Source organism: Drosophila takahashii, unplaced genomic scaffold, assembly GCF_030179915.1.
Source record: "Drosophila takahashii strain IR98-3 E-12201 unplaced genomic scaffold, DtakHiC1v2 scaffold_19, whole genome shotgun sequence".
In the NCBI taxonomy this organism is placed as follows: Eukaryota; Metazoa; Arthropoda; class Insecta; order Diptera; family Drosophilidae; genus Drosophila; species Drosophila takahashii.
In genome coordinates, this window is record NW_027221688.1 from 1 (window position 1) to 24,391 (window position 24,391).

Genomic DNA, 24,391 nt, shown 5'->3' on the forward strand with positions numbered 1-24,391 from the left:
GGTGGCAAACGGAATTAAATAATTCGATATTTAGACGTCGTGGCCAAAAACTACTATAGGATGGTCAGTGGTTGTCCACCAATTAATTATTGAACAAACCATATGAATATCATATGCTGTTGTCAATATAATGTATATCAATAATAAAAAAAATAAGGATGGTACAGTAAGTAGTCCATCTACTATTGAACAAAATATATTATAATATATACTTTTGTTATCAATAGAACAACATATATTAAAATCAAAATATTATCCGTATAAATTTGTTTCTTAAATGAAATTAAGACTTGGCTACGCGGTTAATATTATAAACCCATGATAATAAGGTGAAACAGAGGTCAAGTTTCTATTATATATAGAATAACAAATTGTTTCCGACTTTTATCGTTAATCTTTGGTGGCAGGTATATATGATAATTTATATTAAATTATTATATCCCCTGTCGTTTGGGCACAGAGTATCGCTTGCCGGTACAATGTGTTTACAAAAAGCATTATAATAAAATATAATTGCAATATTAGTGATCAAAATAATTTCATATGCGCTCGGTTTTATATCATATATTACCAGAGAGTTATATGGAAAAGATAAATTTTAAATTTATCATCAAAATGCAAATGATTTAACTCAATATTATATTGGTTAAACAAAAAATTGTACATGTGTGGATACAATAATTATGTATGTTGAACAAAAATGATATTTTAGAATGAAATATGTATATATAATATAATAAAAACTTATAGAAAGAACAATATATATTGAAAATTGTGTTATAAAAAAGTTGTACTTTTTCTTTAACATCAATTATAAACTTGTTATATTAGTGGCGAAAACAAGTAAAATTAAAGAACGTATACGAATGCCATATAAAAATGGCCGTATTCGAATTAAAATAGAATTATTTCACAAAGCAAAAAAAAAATATTGAATTAAAATCAATATTTAAGAAAAACCGAACATATAAAATGGAAATAAAATCTATTATATTTATATTACTAATTTCTATTCAAAAAATATGAATGAAATATGAACGAAAACATTATTCTGGTTGATCCTGCCAGTAGTTATATGCTTGTCTCAAAGATTAAGCCATGCATGTCTAAGTACACACGAATTAAAGTGAAACCGCAAAAGGCTCATTATATCAGTTATGGTTCCTTAGATCGTTAACAGTTACTTGGATAACTGTGGTAATTCTAGAGCTAATACATGCAATTAAAACATGAACCTTATGGGACATGTGCTTTTATTAGGCTAAAACCAAGCGATCGCAAGATCGTTATATTGGTTGAACTCTAGATAACATGCAGATCGTATGGTCTTGTACCGACGACAGATCTTTCAAATGTCTGCCCTATCAACTTTTGATGGTAGTATCTAGGACTACCATGGTTGCAACGGGTAACGGGGAATCAGGGTTCGATTCCGGAGAGGGAGCCTGAGAAACGGCTACCACATCTAAGGAAGGCAGCAGGCGCGTAAATTACCCACTCCCAGCTCGGGGAGGTAGTGACGAAAAATAACAATACAGGACTCATATCCGAGGCCCTGTAATTGGAATGAGTACACTTTAAATCCTTTAACAAGGACCAATTGGAGGGCAAGTCTGGTGCCAGCAGCCGCGGTAATTCCAGCTCCAATAGCGTATATTAAAGTTGTTGCGGTTAAAACGTTCGTAGTTGAACTTGTGCTTCATACGGGTAGTACAACTTACAATTGTGGTTAGTACTATACCTTTATGTATGTAAGCGTATTACCGGTGGAGTTCTTATATGTGTTTAAATACTTGTATTTTTTCATATGTTCCTCCTATTTAAAAACCTGCATTAGTGCTCTTAAACGAGTGTTATTGTGGGCCGGTACAATTACTTTGAACAAATTAGAGTGCTTAAAGCAGGCTTCAAATGCCTGAATATTCTGTGCATGGGATAATGAAATAAGACCTCTGTTCTGCTTTCATTGGTTTTCAGATCAAGAGGTAATGATTAATAGAAGCAGTTTGGGGGCATTAGTATTACGACGCGAGAGGTGAAATTCTTGGACCGTCGTAAGACTAACTTAAGCGAAAGCATTTGCCAAAGATGTTTTCATTAATCAAGAACGAAAGTTAGAGGTTCGAAGGCGATCAGATACCGCCCTAGTTCTAACCATAAACGATGCCAGCTAGCAATTGGGTGTAGCTACTTTTATGGCTCTCTCAGTCGCTTCCCGGGAAACCAAAGCTTTTGGGCTCCGGGGGAAGTATGGTTGCAAAGCTGAAACTTAAAGGAATTGACGGAAGGGCACCACCAGGAGTGGAGCCTGCGGCTTAATTTGACTCAACACGGGAAAACTTACCAGGTCCGAACATAAGTGTGTAAGACAGATTGATAGCTCTTTCTCGAATCTATGGGTGGTGGTGCATGGCCGTTCTTAGTTCGTGGAGTGATTTGTCTGGTTAATTCCGATAACGAACGAGACTCAAATATATTAAATAGATATCTTCAGGATTATGGTGTTGAAGCTTATATAGCCTTCATTCATGGTGGCAGTAAAATGTTTATTGTGTTTGAATGTGTTTATATAAGTGGAGCCGTACCTGTTGGTTTGTCCCATTATAAGGACACTAGCTTCTTAAATGGACAAATTGCGTCTAGCAATAATGAGATTGAGCAATAACAGGTCTGTGATGCCCTTAGATGTCCTGGGCTGCACGCGCGCTACAATGAAAGTATCAACGTGTATTTCCTAGACCGAGAGGTCCGGGTAAACCGCTGAACCACTTTCATGCTTGGGATTGTGAACTGAAACTGTTCACATGAACTTGGAATTCCCAGTAAGTGTGAGTCATTAACTCGCATTGATTACGTCCCTGCCCTTTGTACACACCGCCCGTCGCTACTACCGATTGAATTATTTAGTGAGGTCTCCGGACGTGATCACTGTGACGCCTTGTGTGTTACGGTTGTTTCGCAAAAGTTGACCGAACTTGATTATTTAGAGGAAGTAAAAGTCGTAACAAGGTTTCCGTAGGTGAACCTGCGGAAGGATCATTATTGTATAATATCCTTACCGTTAATAAAAAAATTTGTTAATACAAATTTAATACAAATTACCAATATATATATATATATACATAATAATTATAATAAAAATTATAGCAAAAATATGATCTTAAAAGTAAAAGATCAAATAAATATCGAACAAGCAAATCGAAATAATGTAATAATATAATATTATTATTACAAATAAATTAAATAGAAACAAACATAAAATTCGAACAAGCAAATCGAATTATTAATATAATAAAATATATTTTATATATTTATTATAAACTTTTGTGTGTATATGGACCATAATATACACGCGTTGCGAGATGTATTGGCCAACTAATTTGATGATGATCATACATTGGATAATGCAACAACCTAAAATATACAATGTTGTACCTGGTTTCAGGTTAATGTTTTATATAAAATTATCAATATATATTAACAAACAAATGCCATTACAAATAATACTTTGATATATATTGTTTATATAAAACTAAGACATTTCGCAGCATTTATTTTAGGTATATAAATACATTTATTGAAGGAATTGATATATGCCAGTAAAATGGTGTATTTTTAATTTCTTTCAATAAAAACATATTTGACCAAATTTAAAACCAATATTATAAAACTCTAAGCGGTGGATCACTCGGCTCATGGGTCGATGAAGAACGCAGCAAACTGTGCGTCATCGTGTGAACTGCAGGACACATGAACATCGACATTTTGAACGCATATCGCAGTCCATGCTGTTATGTACTTTAATTAATTTTATAGTGCTGCTTGGACTACATATGGTTGAGGGTTGTAAGACTATGCTAATTAAGTTGTTTATACAAATTTTATAATAAAATTTTATAAGCATATGGTATATTATTGGATAAAAATAATTTAATTATTTTATTCATAATATTAACAAATATATGAAAAACATTATCTCACAATAGTAATTAAACTTTTAGAAAAACGAAGAGGAATATTTTCTTTTTCAATCAAATAATACTGAGAAATGTCTAGCATAAAATATTATCTAGAATTGTCTCTTATTAATGATTTGAAATATGAAAAACGTTGACAATATTATTATTCTTCGTTAATTCGTTACAAATAAATGCCATTAATATATATATACGTCAGCTTTAAACGAATTTAATAAAATGTTTTATCATTATATATAAAGAATTAATTGCAAATAAAAGTTATATACAACCTCAACTCATATGGGACTACCCCCTGAATTTAAGCATATTAATTAGGGGAGGAAAAGAAACTAACAAGGATTTTCTTAGTAGCGGCGAGCGAAAAGAAATCAGTTCAGCACTAAGTCACTTTGTCTATATGGCAAATGTGAGATGCAGTGTATGGAGCGTCAATATTCTAGTATGAGAAATTAACGATTTAAGTCCTTCTTAAATGAGGCCATTTACCCATAGAGGGTGCCAGGCCCGTATAACGTTAATGATTACTAGATGATGTTTCCAAAGAGTCGTGTTGCTTGATAGTGCAGCACTAAGTGGGTGGTAAACTCCATCTAAAACTAAATATAACCATGAGACCGATAGTAAACAAGTACCGTGAGGGAAAGTTGAAAAGAACTCTGAATAGAGAGTTAAACAGTACGTGAAACTGCTTAGAGGTTAAGCCCGATGAACCTGAATATCCGTTATGGAAAATTCATCATTAAAATTGTAATATTTAAACAATATTATGATAATAGTGTGCATTTTTTCCATATAAGGACATTGTAATCTATTAGCATACCAAATTTATCATAAAATATAACTTATAGTTTATTCAAATTAAATTGCTTGCATTTTAACACAGAATAAATGTTATTAATTTGATAAAGTGCTGATTTATATGAATACAGTGCGTTAATTTTTCGGAATTATATAATGGCATGATTATCATTGATTTTTGTGTTTATTATATGCACTTGTAGGATTAACAATGCGAAAGATTCAGGATACCTTCGGGACCCGTCTTGAAACACGGACCAAGGAGTCTAACATATGTGCAAGTTATTGGGATATAAACCTAATAGCGTAATTAACTTGACTAATAATGGGATTAGTTTTTTAACTATTTATAGCTAATTAACACAATCCCGGGGCGTTCTATATAGTTATGTATAATGATATTTATATTATTTATGCCTCTAACTGGAACGTACCTTGAGCATATATGCTGTGACCCGAAAGATGGTGAACTATACTTGATCAGGTTGAAGTCAGGGGAAACCCTGATGGAAGACCGAAACAGTTCTGACGTGCAAATCGATTGTCAGAATTGAGTATAGGGGCGAAAGACCAATCGAACCATCTAGTAGCTGGTTCCTTCCGAAGTTTCCCTCAGGATAGCTGGTGCATTTTAATATTATATAAAATAATCTTATCTGGTAAAGCGAATGATTAGAGGCCTTAGGGTCGAAACGATCTTAACCTATTCTCAAACTTTAAATGGGTAAGAACCTTAACTTTCTTGATATGAAGTTTAAGGTTATGATATAATGTGCCCAGTGGGCCACTTTTGGTAAGCAGAACTGGCGCTGTGGGATGAACCAAACGTAATGTTACGGTGCCCAAATTAACAACTCATGCAGATACCATGAAAGGCGTTGGTTGCTTAAAACAGCAGGACGGTGATCATGGAAGTCGAAATCCGCTAAGGAGTGTGTAACAACTCACCTGCCGAAGCAACTAGCCCTTAAAATGGATGGCGCTTAAGTTGTATACCTATACATTACCGCTAAAGTAGATGATTTATATTACTTGTGATATAAATTTTGAAACTTTAGTGAGTAGGAAGGTACAATGGTATGCGTAGAAGTGTTTGGCGTAAGCCTGCATGGAGCTGCCATTGGTACAGATCTTGGTGGTAGTAGCAAATAATCGAATGAGACCTTGGAGGACTGAAGTGGAGAAGGGTTTCGTGTGAACAGTGGTTGATCACGAGTTAGTCGGTCCTAAGTTCAAGGCGAAAGCCGAAAATTTTCAAGTAAAACCAAAAACGCAATATATACAAATCAAGCTAATATAATATACTTGAATAATTTTGAACGAAAGGGAATACGGTTCCAATTCCGTAACCTGTTGAGTATCCGTTTGTTATTAAATATGGGCCTCGTGCTCATCCTGGCAACAGGAACGACCATAAAGAAGCCGTCGAGAGATATCGGAAGAGTTTTCTTTTCTGTTTTATAGCCGTACTACCATGGAAGTCTTTCGCAGAGAGATATGGTAGATGGGCTAGAAGAGCATGACATATACTGTTGTGTCGATATTTTCTCCTCGGACCTTGAAAATTTATGGTGGGGACACGCAAACTTCTCAACAGGCCGTACCAATATCCGCAGCTGGTCTCCAAGGTGAAGAGTCTCTAGTCGATAGAATAATGTAGGTAAGGGAAGTCGGCAAATTAGATCCGTAACTTCGGGATAAGGATTGGCTCTGAAGATTGAGATAGTCGGGCTTGATTGGGAAACAATAACATGGTTTATGTGCTCGTTCTGGGTAAATAGAGTTTCTAGCATTTATGTTAGTTACTTGTTCCCCGGATAGTTAGTTACGTAGCCAATTGTGGAACTTTCTTGCTAAAATTTTTAAGAATACTAATTGGGTCAAACCAATTAGTTCTTATTAATTATAACGATTATCAATTAACAATCAATTCAGAACTGGCACGGACTTGGGGAATCCGACTGTCTAATTAAAACAAAGCATTGTGATGGCCCTAGCGGGTGTTGACACAATGTGATTTCTGCCCAGTGCTCTGAATGTCAAAGTGAAGAAATTCAAGTAAGCGCGGGTCAACGGCGGGAGTAACTATGACTCTCTTAAGGTAGCCAAATGCCTCGTCATCTAATTAGTGACGCGCATGAATGGATTAACGAGATTCCTACTGTCCCTATCTACTATCTAGCGAAACCACAGCCAAGGGAACGGGCTTGGAATAATTAGCGGGGAAAGAAGACCCTTTTGAGCTTGACTCTAATCTGGCAGTGTAAGGAGACATAAGAGGTGTAGAATAAGTGGGAGATATTAGACTTCGGTTTGGTATCGTCAATGAAATACCACTACTCTTATTGTTTCCTTACTTACTTGATTAAATGGAACGTGTATCATTTCCTAGCCATTATACGGATATATTTATTATATCTTATGGTATTGGGTTTTGATGCAAGCTTCTTGATCAAAGTATCACGAGTTTGTTATATAATCGCAAACAAATTCTTTAATAAAACGGTGCATTTATGTATTTTTGATTTGAAAATTTGGTATAACTCCAATTACTCAGGTATGATCCAATTCAAGGACATTGCCAGGTAGGGAGTTTGACTGGGGCGGTACATCTCTCAAATAATAACGGAGGTGTCCCAAGGCCAGCTCAGTGCGGACAGAAACCACACATAGAGCAAAAGGGCAAATGCTGACTTGATCTCGGTGTTCAGTACACACAGGGACAGCAAAAGCTCGGCCTATCGATCCTTTTGGTTTAAAGAGTTTTTAACAAGAGGTGTCAGAAAAGTTACCATAGGGATAACTGGCTTGTGGCGGCCAAGCGTTCATAGCGACGTCGCTTTTTGATCCTTCGATGTCGGCTCTTCCTATCATTGTGAAGCAAAATTCACCAAGCGTTGGATTGTTCACCCATGCAAGGGAACGTGAGCTGGGTTTAGACCGTCGTGAGACAGGTTAGTTTTACCCTACTAATGACAAAACGTTGTTGCGACAGCATTCCTGCGTAGTACGAGAGGAACCGCAGGTACGGACCAATGGCACAATACTTGTTCGAGCGAACAGTGGTATGACGCTACGTCCGTTGGATTATGCCTGAACGCCTCTAAGGTCGTATCCGTGCTGGACTGCAATGATAAATAAGGGGCAATTTGCATTGTATGGCTTCTAAACCATTTAAAGTTTATAATTTACTTTATAAACGACAATGGATGTGATGCCAATGTAATTTGTAACATAGTAAATTGGGAGGATCTTCGATCACCTGATGCCGCGCTAGTTACATATAAAAGCATTATTTAATACAATGACAAAGCCTAGAATCAATTGTAAACGACTTTTGTAACAGGCAAGGTGTTGTAAGTGGTTGAGCAGCTGCCATACTGCGATCCACTGAAGCTTATCCTTTGCTTGATGATTCGATAATAAACATAAATTTAATTGTGTTTATTTTGTTTGGCTTTTTTAAGTCAGAATATATATATATATAAAAATATATATATATAAAATAATAATTATATTTAAATAAATTTTATTTAAATATATTTAACAATGGTAGCCATATGTATCGTCATCCTATTAGTGACGCGTATAAAATATTCTAAGTCCGAACATGCAAATAAGAGACATATGCAAGTATATGTACTTCTTAAGGTAGCCAACTGAATCGTCATCCTATTAGTGACGTGTATACAAATATTCTAAGTCCGAACATACAAGTAAGAGACATATGCAAGTATATGTACCTCTTAAGGTAGCCAACTGAATCGTCATCCTATTAGTGACGTGTATAAAATATTCTAAGTCCGAACATACAAGTAAGAGACATATGCAAGTATATGTACCTCTTAAGGTAGCCAACTGAATCGTCATCCTATTAGTGACGTGTATAAAAATATTCTAAGTCCGAACATACAAGTAAGAGACATATGCAAGTATATGTACCTCTTAAGGTAGCCAACTGAATCGTCATCCTATTAGTGACGTGTATAAAAATATTCTAAGTCCGAACATACAAGTAAGAGACATATGCAAGTATATGTACCTCTTAAGGTAGCCAACTGAATCGTCATCCTATTAGTGACGTGTATAAAAATATTCTAAGTCCGAACATACAAGTAAGAGACATATGCAAGTATATGTACCTCTTAAGGTAGCCAACTGAATCGTCATCCTATTAGTGACGTGTATAAAAATATTCCAAGTCCAAACATGAGTTATATGGATATGAAAATAATATTAAGTTCTAGTATGGATATGAAAAAAATGAGTTATATGGATATGGGAAAAATAACAAGTTCTAGTATGGATATGAAAAAAATGAGTTATGTGGATATGGGAAAAATAATAAGTTCTAGTATGGATATGAAAAAAAAATGAGTTATATGGATATGGAAAAGAATACAGAGTTCTAGTATGGATATGGAAAAATGAGTTATATGAATATGGGAAAAATGATAAGTTCTAGTATGGATATGAAAAAATATTGAGTTATATGGATATTAAAGAAATAATAAGTTCTAGTATGGATATGGAATAAAATGAGTTATATAGATATGGCAAAAAATTTAATGTTCTAGTATGGATATGAAAAAAATTAGTTATATGAATATGGGAAAATTTATAAGTTCTAGTATGGATATGGGAAAAATAATAAGTTCTAGTATGGATATAAAAAATATTGAGTTATATGGATATTAAAGAAATAATAAGTTCTAGTATGGATATGGAAAAAAATTAGTTATATTGATATGCTAAATAATGAGTTATATGCATATGGGAAAAATACTAAGTTGTAGTATGGATATGGGAAGAATACTGAGTTCTAGTATGGATATGGGAAAAATAATCAGTTCTAGTATGGATATGAAAAAATATTGAGTTTTATGGATATTGAAGAGATAATAAGCTCTAGTATGGATATGGAAAAAATTAATTATATTGTAATAGTAAATAATAAGTTATATGGATATAGGAAGAAAATTAGGTTCTAGTATGGATATGAAAAAAATTAGTTCTATGGATATGGGAAAAATAAAAGTTCTGGTATGGATATGGAAAAATATTAAGTTATATGGATATTAAAGAAATAATAAGTTCTAGTATGGATATGGAATAAAATGAGTTATATAGATATGGCAAAAATATAATGTTCTAGTATGGATATGAAAAAAATTAGTTATATGAATATGGGAAAATTTATAAGTGCTAGTATGGATATGGGAAAAAGAATAAGTTCTAGTATGGATATGAAAAAATATTGAGTTATATGAATATTAAAGAAATAATAAGTTCTAGTATGAATATGGAAAAATATTATTTATATTGATATGGTAAATAATGATTTATATGGATATGGGATAAATACTAAATTCTAGTGTGGATATGGAAAAAACGAGTTATATGGATATGGGAAAAATATAAGTTCAAGTATGGATATGGAAAAAATAGTTTAATAGTTATAGGTATGGAAAAAAATTAATTATATAGATATAGAACAAAAAATAAGTATATGGATATGGTGGCATCAGTACGAAATATGCCCAATTTACATACACCGGAGCCGCAGTACGATAAATACCCAATATTTAGACGTCGTGGCCAAAAACATATATTTGGAGGGAGTGCTCTCCGACCGGCGGTTTTGTTCAAAATTTATGGTTATCATATTATTTTGGCAATGCTATATATAAATGATATCTTATACATATAATTCAATTATAGCGATATGGAAATACCATATTATATGTATAAAGAAAAAAACTGTATAATAAAATATACATTGACATACAAATATGGCTAGTTGTATGGATATGCCGTATTCATTATATGGATACGGCATATAGATTATAAAATATGACCAAAAAATATTTTATATTGATATGGCAAATAAAGAAATTACTTGAATATGGAAATAAAAGAAGTTAGATTGATATGGAAGAAAATAATGAGTCATATAGATATGTTGGCATCAGTACGAAATATGCCCAATTTACATACACCGGGCCGCGCAGTACGAAAAATACCCAATATTTAGACGTCGTGGCCAAAAACATATATAGGGAGGCAGTGCTCGCCGACCGGCCGTATTGTTCAAAATTTATGTTTATCATATTATTTTGGCAATGCTATATATAAATGATATCTTATACATATAATTCAATTATAGCGATATGGAAATACCATATTATATGTATAAAGAAAAAAAATGTATAATAAAATATACATTGACATACAAATATGGCTAGTTGTATGGATATGCCGTATTCATTATATGGATACGGCATATAGATTATATAAATATGACCAAAAAATATTTTATATTGATATGGCAAATAAAGAAATTACTTGAATATGGAAATAAAAGAAGTTATATTGATATGGAAGAAAATAATGAGTCATATAGATATGTTGGCATCAGTACGAAATATGCCCAATTTACATACACCGGGGCCGCAGTACGAAAAATACCCAATATTTAGACGTCGTGGCCAAAAACATATATAGGGAGGCAGTGCTCGCCGACCGGCCGTATTGTTCAAAATTTATGTTTATCATATTATTTTGGCAATGCTATATATAAATGATATCTTATACATATAATTCAATTATAGCGATATGGAAATACCATATTATATGTATAAAGAAAAAAAATGTATAATAAAATATACATTGACATACAAATATGGCTAGTTGTATGGATATGCCGTATTCATTATATGGATACGGCATATAGATTATATAAATATGACCAAAAAATATTTTATATTGATATGGCAAATAAAGAAATTACTTGAATATGGAAATAAAAGAAGTTATATTGATATGGAAGAAAATAATGAGTCATATAGATATGTTGGCATCAGTACGAAATATGCCCAATTTACATACACCGGGCCGCAGTACGAAAAATACCCAATATTTAGACGTCGTGGCCAAAAACATATATAGGGAGGCAGTGCTCGCCGACCGGCCGTATTGTTCAAAATTTATGTTTATCATATTATTTTGGCAATGCTATATATAAATGATATCTTATACATATAATTCAATTATAGCGATATGGAAATACCATATTATATGTATAAAGAAAAAAAATGTATAATAAAATATACATTGACATACAAATATGGCTAGTTGTATGGATATGCCGTATTCATTATATGGATACGGCATATAGATTATATGGATATGACCAAAAAATAATTCATAAAGAAATTATATGAATATGGCAGAAATAATTGGTTATATTAATATGATCAAATAATACTTTATATAAAAAAGTGAATATCTTTGGTTGGGTGGCAAAGAGAATTAAATATGCCCGATATATAGACGTCGTGGCCAAAAACTACTATAGGGTGAAGTGCTTGTCTGTTGGTCTATATATATACATATAATATTTTATGCGTACACATTATTATTATAGATAGTTAATATCTATCGTATGGGTGGCAAACGGAATTAAATAATTTCGATATTTAGACGTCGTGGCCAAAAACTACTATAGGATGGTCAGTGGTTGTCCACCAATTAATTATTGAACAAACCATATGAATATCATATGCTGTTGTCAATATAATGTATATCAATAATAATAAAAAATAAGGATGGTACAGTAAGTAGTCCATCTACTATTGAACAAAATATATTATAATATATACTTTTGTTATCAATAGAACAACATATATTAAAATCAAAATATTATCCGTATAAATTTGTTTCTTAAATGAAATTAAGACTTGGCTACGCGGTTAATATTATAAACCCATGATAATAAGGTGAAACAGAGGTCAAGTTTCTATTATATATAGAATAACAAATTGTTTCCGACTTTTATCGTTAATCTTTGGTGGCAGGTATATATGATAATTTATATTAAATTATTATATCCCCTGTCGTTTGGGCACAGAGTATCGCTTGCCGGTACAATGTGTTTACAAAAAGCATTATAATAAAATATAATTGCAATATTAGTGATCAAAATAATTTCATATGCGCTCGGTTTTATATCATATATTACCAGAGAGTTATATGGAAAAGATAAATTTTAAATTTATCATCAAAATGCAAATGATTTAACTCAATATTTATATTGGTTAAACAAAAATTGTACATGTGTGGATACAATAATTATGTATGTTGAACAAAAATGATATTTTAGAATGAAATATGTATATATAATATAATAAAAACTTATAGAAAGAACAATATATATTGAAAATTGTGTTATAAAAAAGTTGTACTTTTTCTTTAACATCAATTATAAACTTGTTATATTAGTGGCGAAACAAGTAAAAATTAAAGAACGTATACGAATGCCATATAAAAATGGCCGTATTCGAATTAAAATAGAATTATTTCACAAAGCAAAAAAAAAATATTGAATTAAAATCAATATTTAAGAAAAACCGAACATATAAAATGGAAATAAAATCTATTATATTTATATTACTAATTTCTATTCAAAAAATATGAATGAAATATGAACGAAAACATTATTCTGGTTGATCCTGCCAGTAGTTATATGCTTGTCTCAAAGATTAAGCCATGCATGTCTAAGTACACACGAATTAAAAGTGAAACCGCAAAAGGCTCATTATATCAGTTATGGTTCCTTAGATCGTTAACAGTTACTTGGATAACTGTGGTAATTCTAGAGCTAATACATGCAATTAAAACATGAACCTTATGGGACATGTGCTTTTATTAGGCTAAAACCAAGCGATCGCAAGATCGTTATATTGGTTGAACTCTAGATAACATGCAGATCGTATGGTCTTGTACCGACGACAGATCTTTCAAATGTCTGCCCTATCAACTTTTGATGGTAGTATCTAGGACTACCATGGTTGCAACGGGTAACGGGGAATCAGGGTTCGATTCCGGAGAGGGAGCCTGAGAAACGGCTACCACATCTAAGGAAGGCAGCAGGCGCGTAAATTACCCACTCCCAGCTCGGGGAGGTAGTGACGAAAAATAACAATACAGGACTCATATCCGAGGCCCTGTAATTGGAATGAGTACACTTTAAATCCTTTAACAAGGACCAATTGGAGGGCAAGTCTGGTGCCAGCAGCCGCGGTAATTCCAGCTCCAATAGCGTATATTAAAGTTGTTGCGGTTAAAACGTTCGTAGTTGAACTTGTGCTTCATACGGGTAGTACAACTTACAATTGTGGTTAGTACTATACCTTTATGTATGTAAGCGTATTACCGGTGGAGTTCTTATATGTGTTTAAATACTTGTATTTTTTCATATGTTCCTCCTATTTAAAAACCTGCATTAGTGCTCTTAAACGAGTGTTATTGTGGGCCGGTACAATTACTTTGAACAAATTAGAGTGCTTAAAGCAGGCTTCAAATGCCTGAATATTCTGTGCATGGGATAATGAAATAAGACCTCTGTTCTGCTTTCATTGGTTTTCAGATCAAGAGGTAATGATTAATAGAAGCAGTTTGGGGGCATTAGTATTACGACGCGAGAGGTGAAATTCTTGGACCGTCGTAAGACTAACTTAAGCGAAAGCATTTGCCAAAGATGTTTTCATTAATCAAGAACGAAAGTTAGAGGTTCGAAGGCGATCAGATACCGCCCTAGTTCTAACCATAAACGATGCCAGCTAGCAATTGGGTGTAGCTACTTTTATGGCTCTCTCAGTCGCTTCCCGGGAAACCAAAGCTTTTGGGCTCCGGGGGAAGTATGGTTGCAAAGCTGAAACTTAAAGGAATTGACGGAAGGGCACCACCAGGAGTGGAGCCTGCGGCTTAATTTGACTCAACACGGGAAAACTTACCAGGTCCGAACATAAGTGTGTAAGACAGATTGATAGCTCTTTCTCGAATCTATGGGTGGTGGTGCATGGCCGTTCTTAGTTCGTGGAGTGATTTGTCTGGTTAATTCCGATAACGAACGAGACTCAAATATATTAAATAGATATCTTCAGGATTATGGTGTTGAAGCTTATATAGCCTTCATTCATGGTGGCAGTAAAATGTTTATTGTGTTTGAATGTGTTTATATAAGTGGAGCCGTACCTGTTGGTTTGTCCCATTATAAGGACACTAGCTTCTTAAATGGACAAATTGCGTCTAGCAATAATGAGATTGAGCAATAACAGGTCTGTGATGCCCTTAGATGTCCTGGGCTGCACGCGCGCTACAATGAAAGTATCAACGTGTATTTCCTAGACCGAGAGGTCCGGGTAAACCGCTGAACCACTTTCATGCTTGGGATTGTGAACTGAAACTGTTCACATGAACTTGGAATTCCCAGTAAGTGTGAGTCATTAACTCGCATTGATTACGTCCCTGCCCTTTGTACACACCGCCCGTCGCTACTACCGATTGAATTATTTAGTGAGGTCTCCGGACGTGATCACTGTGACGCCTTGTGTGTTACGGTTGTTTCGCAAAAGTTGACCGAACTTGATTATTTAGAGGAAGTAAAAGTCGTAACAAGGTTTCCGTAGGTGAACCTGCGGAAGGATCATTATTGTATAATATCCTTACCGTTAATAAAAAAATTTGTTAATACAAATTTAATACAAATTACCAATATATATATATATATACATAATAATTATAATAATAATTATACCAAAAATATGATCTTAAAAGTAAAAGATCAAATAAATTTCGAACAAGCAAATCGAAATATTGTAATAATATAATATTATTACAAATAAATTAAATAGAAACAAACATAAAATTCGAACAAGCAAATCGAATTATTAATATAATAAAATATATTTTATATATTTATTATAAACTTTTGTGTGTATATGGACCATAATATACACGCGTTGCGAGATGTATTGGCCAACTAATTTGATGATGATCATACATTGGATAATGCAACAACCTAAAATATACAATGTTGTACCTGGTTTCAGGTTAATGTTTTATATAAAATTATCAATATATATTAACAAACAAATGCCATTACAAATAATACTTTGATATATATTGTTTATATAAAACTAAGACATTTCGCAGCATTTATTTTAGGTATATAAATACATTTATTGAAGGAATTGATATATGCCAGTAAAATGGTGTATTTTTAATTTCTTTCAATAAAAACATATTTGACCAAATTTAAAACCAATATTATAAAACTCTAAGCGGTGGATCACTCGGCTCATGGGTCGATGAAGAACGCAGCAAACTGTGCGTCATCGTGTGAACTGCAGGACACATGAACATCGACATTTTGAACGCATATCGCAGTCCATGCTGTTATGTACTTTAATTAATTTTATAGTGCTGCTTGGACTACATATGGTTGAGGGTTGTAAGACTATGCTAATTAAGTTGTTTATACAAATTTTATAATAAAATTTTATAAGCATATGGTATATTATTGGATAAAAATAATTTAATTATTTTATTCATAATATTAACAAATATATGAAAAACATTATCTCACAATAGTAATTAAACTTTGAGAAAAACGAAGAGGAATATTTTCTTTTTCAATCAAATAATACTGAGAAATGTCTAGCATAAAATATTATCTAGAATTGTCTCTTATTAATGATTTGAAATATGAAAAACGTTGACAATATTATTATTCTTCGTTAATTCGTTACAAATAAATGCCATTAATATATATATACGTCAGCTTTAAACGAATTTAATAAAATGTTTTATCATTATATATAAAGAATTAATTGCAAATAAAAGTTATATACAACCTCAACTCATATGGGACTACCCCCTGAATTTAAGCATATTAATTAGGGGAGGAAAAGAAACTAACAAGGATTTTCTTAGTAGCGGCGAGCGAAAAGAAATCAGTTCAGCACTAAGTCACTTTGTCTATATGGCAAATGTGAGATGCAGTGTATGGAGCGTCAATATTCTAGTATGAGAAATTAACGATTTAAGTCCTTCTTAAATGAGGCCATTTACCCATAGAGGGTGCCAGGCCCGTATAACGTTAATGATTACTAGATGATGTTTCCAAAGAGTCGTGTTGCTTGATAGTGCAGCACTAAGTGGGTGGTAAACTCCATCTAAAACTAAATATAACCATGAGACCGATAGTAAACAAGTACCGTGAGGGAAAGTTGAAAAGAACTCTGAATAGAGAGTTAAACAGTACGTGAAACTGCTTAGAGGTTAAGCCCGATGAACCTGAATATCCGTTATGGAAAATTCATCATTAAAATTGTAATATTTAAACAATATTATGATAATAGTGTGCATTTTTTCCATATAAGGACATTGTAATCTATTAGCATACCAAATTTATCATAAAATATAACTTATAGTTTATTCAAATTAAATTGCTTGCATTTTAACACAGAATAAATGTTATTAATTTGATAAAGTGCTGATAGATTTATATGAATACAGTGCGTTAATTTTTCGGAATTATATAATGGCATGATTATCATTGATTTTTGTGTTTATTATATGCACTTGTAGGATTAACAATGCGAAAGATTCAGGATACCTTCGGGACCCGTCTTGAAACACGGACCAAGGAGTCTAACATATGTGCAAGTTATTGGGATATAAACCTAATAGCGTAATTAACTTGACTAATAATGGGATTAGTTTTTTAACTATTTATAGCTAATTAACACAATCCCGGGGCGTTCTATATAGTTATGTATAATGATATTTATATTATTTATGCCTCTAACTGGAACGTACCTTGAGCATATATGCTGTGACCCGAAAGATGGTGAACTATACTTGATCAGGTTGAAGTCAGGGGAAACCCTGATGGAAGACCGAAACAGTTCTGACGTGCAAATCGATTGTCAGAATTGAGTATAGGGGCGAAAGACCAATCGAACCATCTAGTAGCTGGTTCCTTCCGAAGTTTCCCTCAGGATAGCTGGTGCATTTTAATATTATATAAAATAATCTTATCTGGTAAAGCGAATGATTAGAGGCCTTAGGGTCGAAACGATCTTAACCTATTCTCAAACTTTAAATGGGTAAGAACCTTAACTTTCTTGATATGAAGTTTAAGGTTATGATATAATGTGCCCAGTGGGCCACTTTTGGTAAGCAGAACTGGCGCTGTGGGATGAACCAAACGTAATGTTACGGTGCCCAAATTAACAACTCATGCAGATACCATGAAAGGCGTTGGTTGCTTAAAACAGCAGGACGGTGATCATGGAAGTCGAAATCCGCTAAGGAGTGTGTAACAACTCACCTGCCGAAGCAACTAGCCCTTAAAATGGATGGCGCTTAAGTTGTATACCTATACATTACCGCTAAAGTAGATGATTTATATTACTTGTGATATAAATTTTGAAACTTTAGTGAGTAGGAAGGTACAATGGTATGCGTAGAAGTGTTTGGCGTAAGCCTGCATGGAGCTGCCATTGGTACAGATCTTGGTGGTAGTAGCAAATAATCGAATGAGACCTTGGAGGACTGAAGTGGAGAAGGGTTTCGTGTGAACAGTGGTTGATCACGAGTTAGTCGGTCCTAAGTTCAAGGCGAAAGCCGAAAATTTTCAAGTAAAACCAAAAACGCAATATATACAAATCAAGCTAATATAATATACTTGAATAATTTTGAACGAAAGGGAATACGGTTCCAATTCCGTAACCTGTTGAGTATCCGTTTGTTATTAAATATGGGCCTCGTGCTCATCCTGGCAACAGGAACGACCATAAAGAAGCCGTCGAGAGATATCGGAAGAGTTTTCTTTTCTGTTTTATAGCCGTACTACCATGGAAGTCTTTCGCAGAGAGATATGGTAGATGGGCTAGAAGAGCATGACATATACTGTTGTGTCGATATTTTCTCCTCGGACCTTGAAAATTTATGGTGGGGACACGCAAACTTCTCAACAGGCCGTACCAATATCCGCAGCTGGTCTCCAAGGTGAAGAGTCTCTAGTCGATAGAATAATGTAGGTAAGGGAAGTCGGCAAATTAGATCCGTAACTTCGGGATAAGGATTGGCTCTGAAGATTGAGATAGTCGGGCTTGATTGGGAAACAATAACATGGTTTATGTGCTCGTTCTGGGTAAATAGAGTTTCTAGCATTTATGTTAGTTACTTGTTCCCCGGATAGTTAGTTACGTAGCCAATTGTGGAACTTTCTTGCTAAAATTTTTAAGAATACTAATTGGGTCAAACCAATTAGTTCTTATTAATTATAACGATTATCAATTAACAATCAATTCAGAACTGGCACGGACTTGGGGAATCCGACTGTCTAATTAAAACAAAGCATTGTGATGGCCCTAGCGGGTGTTGACACAATGTGATTTCTGCCCAGTGCTCTGAATGTCAAAGTGAAGAAATTCAAGTAAGCGCGGGTCAACGGCGGGAGTAACTATGACTCTCTTAAGGTAGCCAAATGCCTCGTCATCTAATTAGTGACGCGCATGAATGGATTAACGAGATTCCTACTGTCCCTATCTACTATCTAGCGAAACCACAGCCAAGGGAACGGGCTTGGAATAATTAGCGGGGAAAGAAGACCCTTTTGAGCTTGACTCTAATCTGGCAGTGTAAGGAGACATAAGAGGTGTAGAATAAGTGGGAGATATTAGACTTCGGTTTGGTATCGTCAATGAAATACCACTACTCTTATTGTTTCCTTACTTACTTGATTAAATGGAACGTGTATCATTTCCTAGCCATTATACGGATATATTTATTATATCTTATGGTATTGGGTTTTGATGCAAGCTTCTTGATCAAAGTATCACGAGTTTGTTATATAATCGCAAACAAATTCTTTAATAAAACGGTGCATTTATGTATTTTTGATTTGAAAATTTGGTATAACTCCAATTACTCAGGTATGATCCAATTCAAGGACATTGCCAGGTAGGGAGTTTGACTGGGGCGGTACATCTCTCAAATAATAACGGAGGTGTCCCAAGGCCAGCTCAGTGCGGACAGAAACCACACATAGAGCAAAAGGGCAAATGCTGACTTGATCTCGGTGTTCAGTACACACAGGGACAGCAAAAGCTCGGCCTATCGATCCTTTTGGTTTAAAGAGTTTTTAACAAGAGGTGTCAGAAAAGTTACCATAGGGATAACTGGCTTGTGGCGGCCAAGCGTTCATAGCGACGTCGCTTTTTGATCCTTCGATGTCGGCTCTTCCTATCATTGTGAAGCAAAATTCACCAAGCGTTGGATTGTTCACCCATGCAAGGGAACGTGAGCTGGGTTTAGACCGTCGTGAGACAGGTTAGTTTTACCCTACTAATGACAAAACGTTGTTGCGACAGCATTCCTGCGTAGTACGAGAGGAACCGCAGGTACGGACCAATGGCACAATACTTGTTCGAGCGAACAGTGGTATGACGCTACGTCCGTTGGATTATGCCTGAACGCCTCTAAGGTCGTATCCGTGCTGGACTGCAATGATAAATAAGGGGCAATTTGCATTGTATGGCTTCTAAACCATTTAAAGTTTATAATTTACTTTATAAACGACAATGGATGTGATGCCAATGTAATTTGTAACATAGTAAATTGGGAGGATCTTCGATCACCTGATGCCGCGCTAGTTACATATAAAAGCATTATTTAATACAATGACAAAGCCTAGAATCAATTGTAAACGACTTTTGTAACAGGCAAGGTGTTGTAAGTGGTTGAGCAGCTGCCATACTGCGATCCACTGAAGCTTATCCTTTGCTTGATGATTCGATAATAAACATAAATTTAATTGTGTTTATTTTGTTTGGCTTTTTTAAGTCAGAATATATATATATATATAAAAATATATATATATAAAATAATAATTATATTTAAATAAATTTTATTTAAATATATTTAACAATGGTAGCCATATGTATCGTCATCCTATTAGTGACGCGTATAAAAATATTCTAAGTCCGAACATGCAAATAAGAGACATATGCAAGTATATGTACTTCTTAAGGTAGCCAACTGAATCGTCATCCTATTAGTGACGTGTATACAAATATTCTAAGTCCGAACATACAAGTAAGAGACATATGCAAGTATATGTACCTCTTAAGGTAGCCAACTGAATCGTCATCCTATTAGTGACGCGTATAAAAATATTCTAAGTCCGAACATACAAGTAAGAGACATATGCAAGTATATGTACCTCTTAAGGTAGCCAACTGAATCGTCATCCTATTAGTGACGCGTATAAAAATATTCTAAGTCCGAACATGCAAATAAGAGACATATGCAAGTATATGTACCTCTTAAGGTAGCCAACTGAATCGTCATCCTATTAGTGACGTGTATAAAAATATTCTAAGTCCGAACATACAAGTAAGAGACATATGCAAGTATATGTACCTCTTAAGGTAGCCAACTGAATCGTCATCCTATTAGTGACGTGTATAAAAATATTCTAAGTCCGAACATGCAAGTAAGAGACATATGCAAGTAATGTTCCTCTTAAAATAGATGACTGAATCGTCATCCTATTAGTGACGTGTATAAAAATATTCCAAGTCCAAACATGAGTTATATGGATATGAAAATAATATTAAGTTCTAGTATGGATATGAAAAAAATGAGTTATATGGATATGGGAAAAATAACAAGTTCTAGTATGGATATGAAAAAAATGAGTTATGTGGATATGGGAAAAATAATAATTTCTAGTATGGATATGAAAAAAAAATGAGTTATATGGATATGGAAAAGAATACAGAGTTCTAGTATGGATATGGAAAAATGAGTTATATGAATATGGGAAAAATGATAAGTTCTAGTATGGATATGAAAAAATATTGAGTTATATGGATATTAAAGAAATAATAAGTTCTAGTATGGATATGGAATAAAATGAGTTATATAGATATGGCAAAAAATTTAATGTTCTAGTATGGATATGAAAAAAATTAGTTATATGAATATGGGAAAATTTATAAGTTCTAGTATGGATATGGGAAAAATAATAAGTTCTAGTATGGATATAAAAAAATATTGAGTTATATGGATATTAAAGAAATAATAAGTTCTAGTATGGATATGGAAAAAAATTAGTTATATTGATATGCTAAATAATGAGTTATATGCATATGGGAAAAATACTAAGTTGTAGTATGGATATGGGAAGAATACTGAGTTCTAGTATGGATATGGGAAAAATAATCAGTTCTAGTATGGATATGAAAAAATATTGAGTTTTATGGATATTGAAGAGATAATAAGCTCTAGTATGGATATGGAAAAAATTAATTATATTGTAATAGTAAATAATAAGTTATATGGATATAGGAAGAAAATTAGGTTCTAGTATGGATATGAAAAAAATTAGTTCTATGGATATGGGAAAAATAAAAAGTTCTGGTATGGATATGGAAAAATATTAAGTTATATGGATATTTAAGAAATAATAAGTTCTAGTATGGATATGGAATAAAATGAGTTATAGAGATATGGCAAAAATATAATGTTCTAGTATGGATATGAAAAAAATTAGTTATATGAATATGGGAAAATTTATAAGTTCTAGTATGGATATGGGAAAAAGAATAAGTTCTAGTATGGATATGAAAAAATATTGAGTTATATGAATATTAAAGAAATAATAAGTTCTAGTATGAATATGGAAAAATATTATTTATATTGATATGGTAAATAATGATTTATATGGATATGGGATAAATACTAAATTCTAGTGTGGATATGGATAATTATATAGATATAGAACAAAAAATAAGTTATATGGATATGGTGGCATCAGTACGAAATATGCCCAATTTACATACACCGGAGCCGCAGTACGATAAATACCCAATATTTAGACGTCGTGGCCAAAAACATATATAGGGAGGCAGTGCTCGCCGACCGGCCGTATTGTTCAAAATTTATGTTTATCATATTATTTTGGCAATGCTATATATAAATGATATCTTATACATATAATTCAATTATAGCGATATGGAAATACCATATTATATGTATAAAGAAAAAAAATGTATAATAAAATATACATTGACATACAAATATGGCTAGTTGTATGGATATGCCGTATTCATTATATGGATACGGCATATAGATTATATAAATATGACCAAAAAAATTTTATATTGATATGGCAAATAAAGAAATTACTTGAATATGGAAATAAAAGAAGTTATATTGATATGGAAGAAAATAATGAGTCATATAGATATGTTGGCATCAGTACGAAAAGTGCCCAATTTACATACACCGGAGCCGCAGTACGAAAAATACCCAATATTTAGACGTCGTGGCCAAAAACATATATAGGGAGGCAGTGCTCGCCGACCGGCCGTATTGTTCAAAATTTATGTTTATCATATTATTTTGGCAATGCTATATATAAATGATATCTTATACATATAATTCAATTATAGCGATATGGAAATACCATATTATATGTATAAAGAAAAAAATGTATAATAAAATATACATTGACATACAAATATGGCTAGTTGTATGGATATGCCGTATTCATTATATGGATACGGCATATAGATTATATAAATATGACCAAAAAATATTTTATATTGATATGGCAAATAAAGAAATTACTTGAATATGGAAATAAAAGAAGTTATATTGATATGGAAGAAAATAATGAGTCATATAGATATGTTGGCATCAGTACGAAATATGCCCAATTTACATACACCGGGGCCGCAGTACGAAAAATACCCAATATTTAGACGTCGTGGCCAAAAACATATATAGGGAGGCAGTGCTCGCCGACCGGCCGTATTGTTCAAAATTTATGTTTATCATATTATTTTGGCAATGCTATATATAAATGATATCTTATACATATAATTCAATTATAGCGATATGGAAATACCATATTATATGTATAAAGAAAAAAAATGTATAATAAAATATACATTGACATACAAATATGGCTAGTTGTATGGATATGCCGTATTCATTATATGGATACGGCATATAGATTATATAAATATGACCAAAAAATATTTTATATTGATATGGCAAATAAAGAAATTACTTGAATATGGAAATAAAAGAAGTTATATTGATATGGAAGAAAATAATGAGTCATATAGATATGTTGGCATCAGTACGAAATATGCCCAATTTACATACACCGGGGCCGCAGTACGAAAAATACCCAATATTTAGACGTCGTGGCCAAAAACATATATAGGGAGGCAGTGCTCGCCGACCGGCCGTATTGTTCAAAATTTATGTTTATCATATTATTTTGGCAATGCTATATATAAATGATATCTTATACATATAATTCAATTATAGCGATATGGAAATACCATATTATATGTATAAAGAAAAAAAATGTATAATAAAATATACATTGACATACAAATATGGCTAGTTGTATGGATATGCCGTATTCATTATATGGATACGGCATATAGATTATATAAATATGACCAAAAAATATTTTATATTGATATGGCAAATAAAGAAATTACTTGAATATGGAAATAAAAGAAGTTATATTGATATGGAAGAAAATAATGAGTCATATAGATATGTTGGCATCAGTACGAAATATGCCCAATTTACATACACCGGGGCCGCAGTACGAAAAATACCCAATATTTAGACGTCGTGGCCAAAAACATATATAGGGAGGCAGTGCTCGCCGACCGGCCGTATTGTTCAAAATTTATGTTTATCATATTATTTTGGCAATGCTATATATA

The 24,391-nt window shown here is 33.1% G+C and overlaps 6 non-coding genes across 6 annotated transcripts; all 6 read left to right on the forward strand.

Annotated features, from left to right (window-relative positions):
* Positions 1-1,048: 1,048 nt before the first annotated feature.
* On the forward strand, positions 1,049-3,042 carry LOC138914423 (small subunit ribosomal RNA). Its single transcript, XR_011420275.1, has one exon. It is a non-coding gene; the product is annotated as a small subunit ribosomal RNA (ribosomal RNA).
* A 626-nt stretch (positions 3,043-3,668) lies between these two features.
* On the forward strand, positions 3,669-3,847 carry LOC138914420 (5.8S ribosomal RNA). Its single transcript, XR_011420272.1, has one exon. It is a non-coding gene; the product is annotated as a 5.8S ribosomal RNA (ribosomal RNA).
* A 398-nt stretch (positions 3,848-4,245) lies between these two features.
* On the forward strand, positions 4,246-8,198 carry LOC138914424 (large subunit ribosomal RNA). The gene has a single exon (XR_011420276.1). It is a non-coding gene; the product is annotated as a large subunit ribosomal RNA (ribosomal RNA).
* Positions 8,199-13,275: 5,077 nt separating this feature from the next.
* Positions 13,276-15,270, forward strand: LOC138914432 (small subunit ribosomal RNA). Its single transcript, XR_011420283.1, has one exon. It is a non-coding gene; the product is annotated as a small subunit ribosomal RNA (ribosomal RNA).
* Positions 15,271-15,893: 623 nt separating this feature from the next.
* LOC138914429 (5.8S ribosomal RNA) lies at positions 15,894-16,072 on the forward strand. Its single transcript, XR_011420280.1, has one exon. It is a non-coding gene; the product is annotated as a 5.8S ribosomal RNA (ribosomal RNA).
* Positions 16,073-16,470: 398 nt separating this feature from the next.
* On the forward strand, positions 16,471-20,427 carry LOC138914425 (large subunit ribosomal RNA). The gene has a single exon (XR_011420277.1). It is a non-coding gene; the product is annotated as a large subunit ribosomal RNA (ribosomal RNA).
* Positions 20,428-24,391: the final 3,964 nt, after the last annotated feature.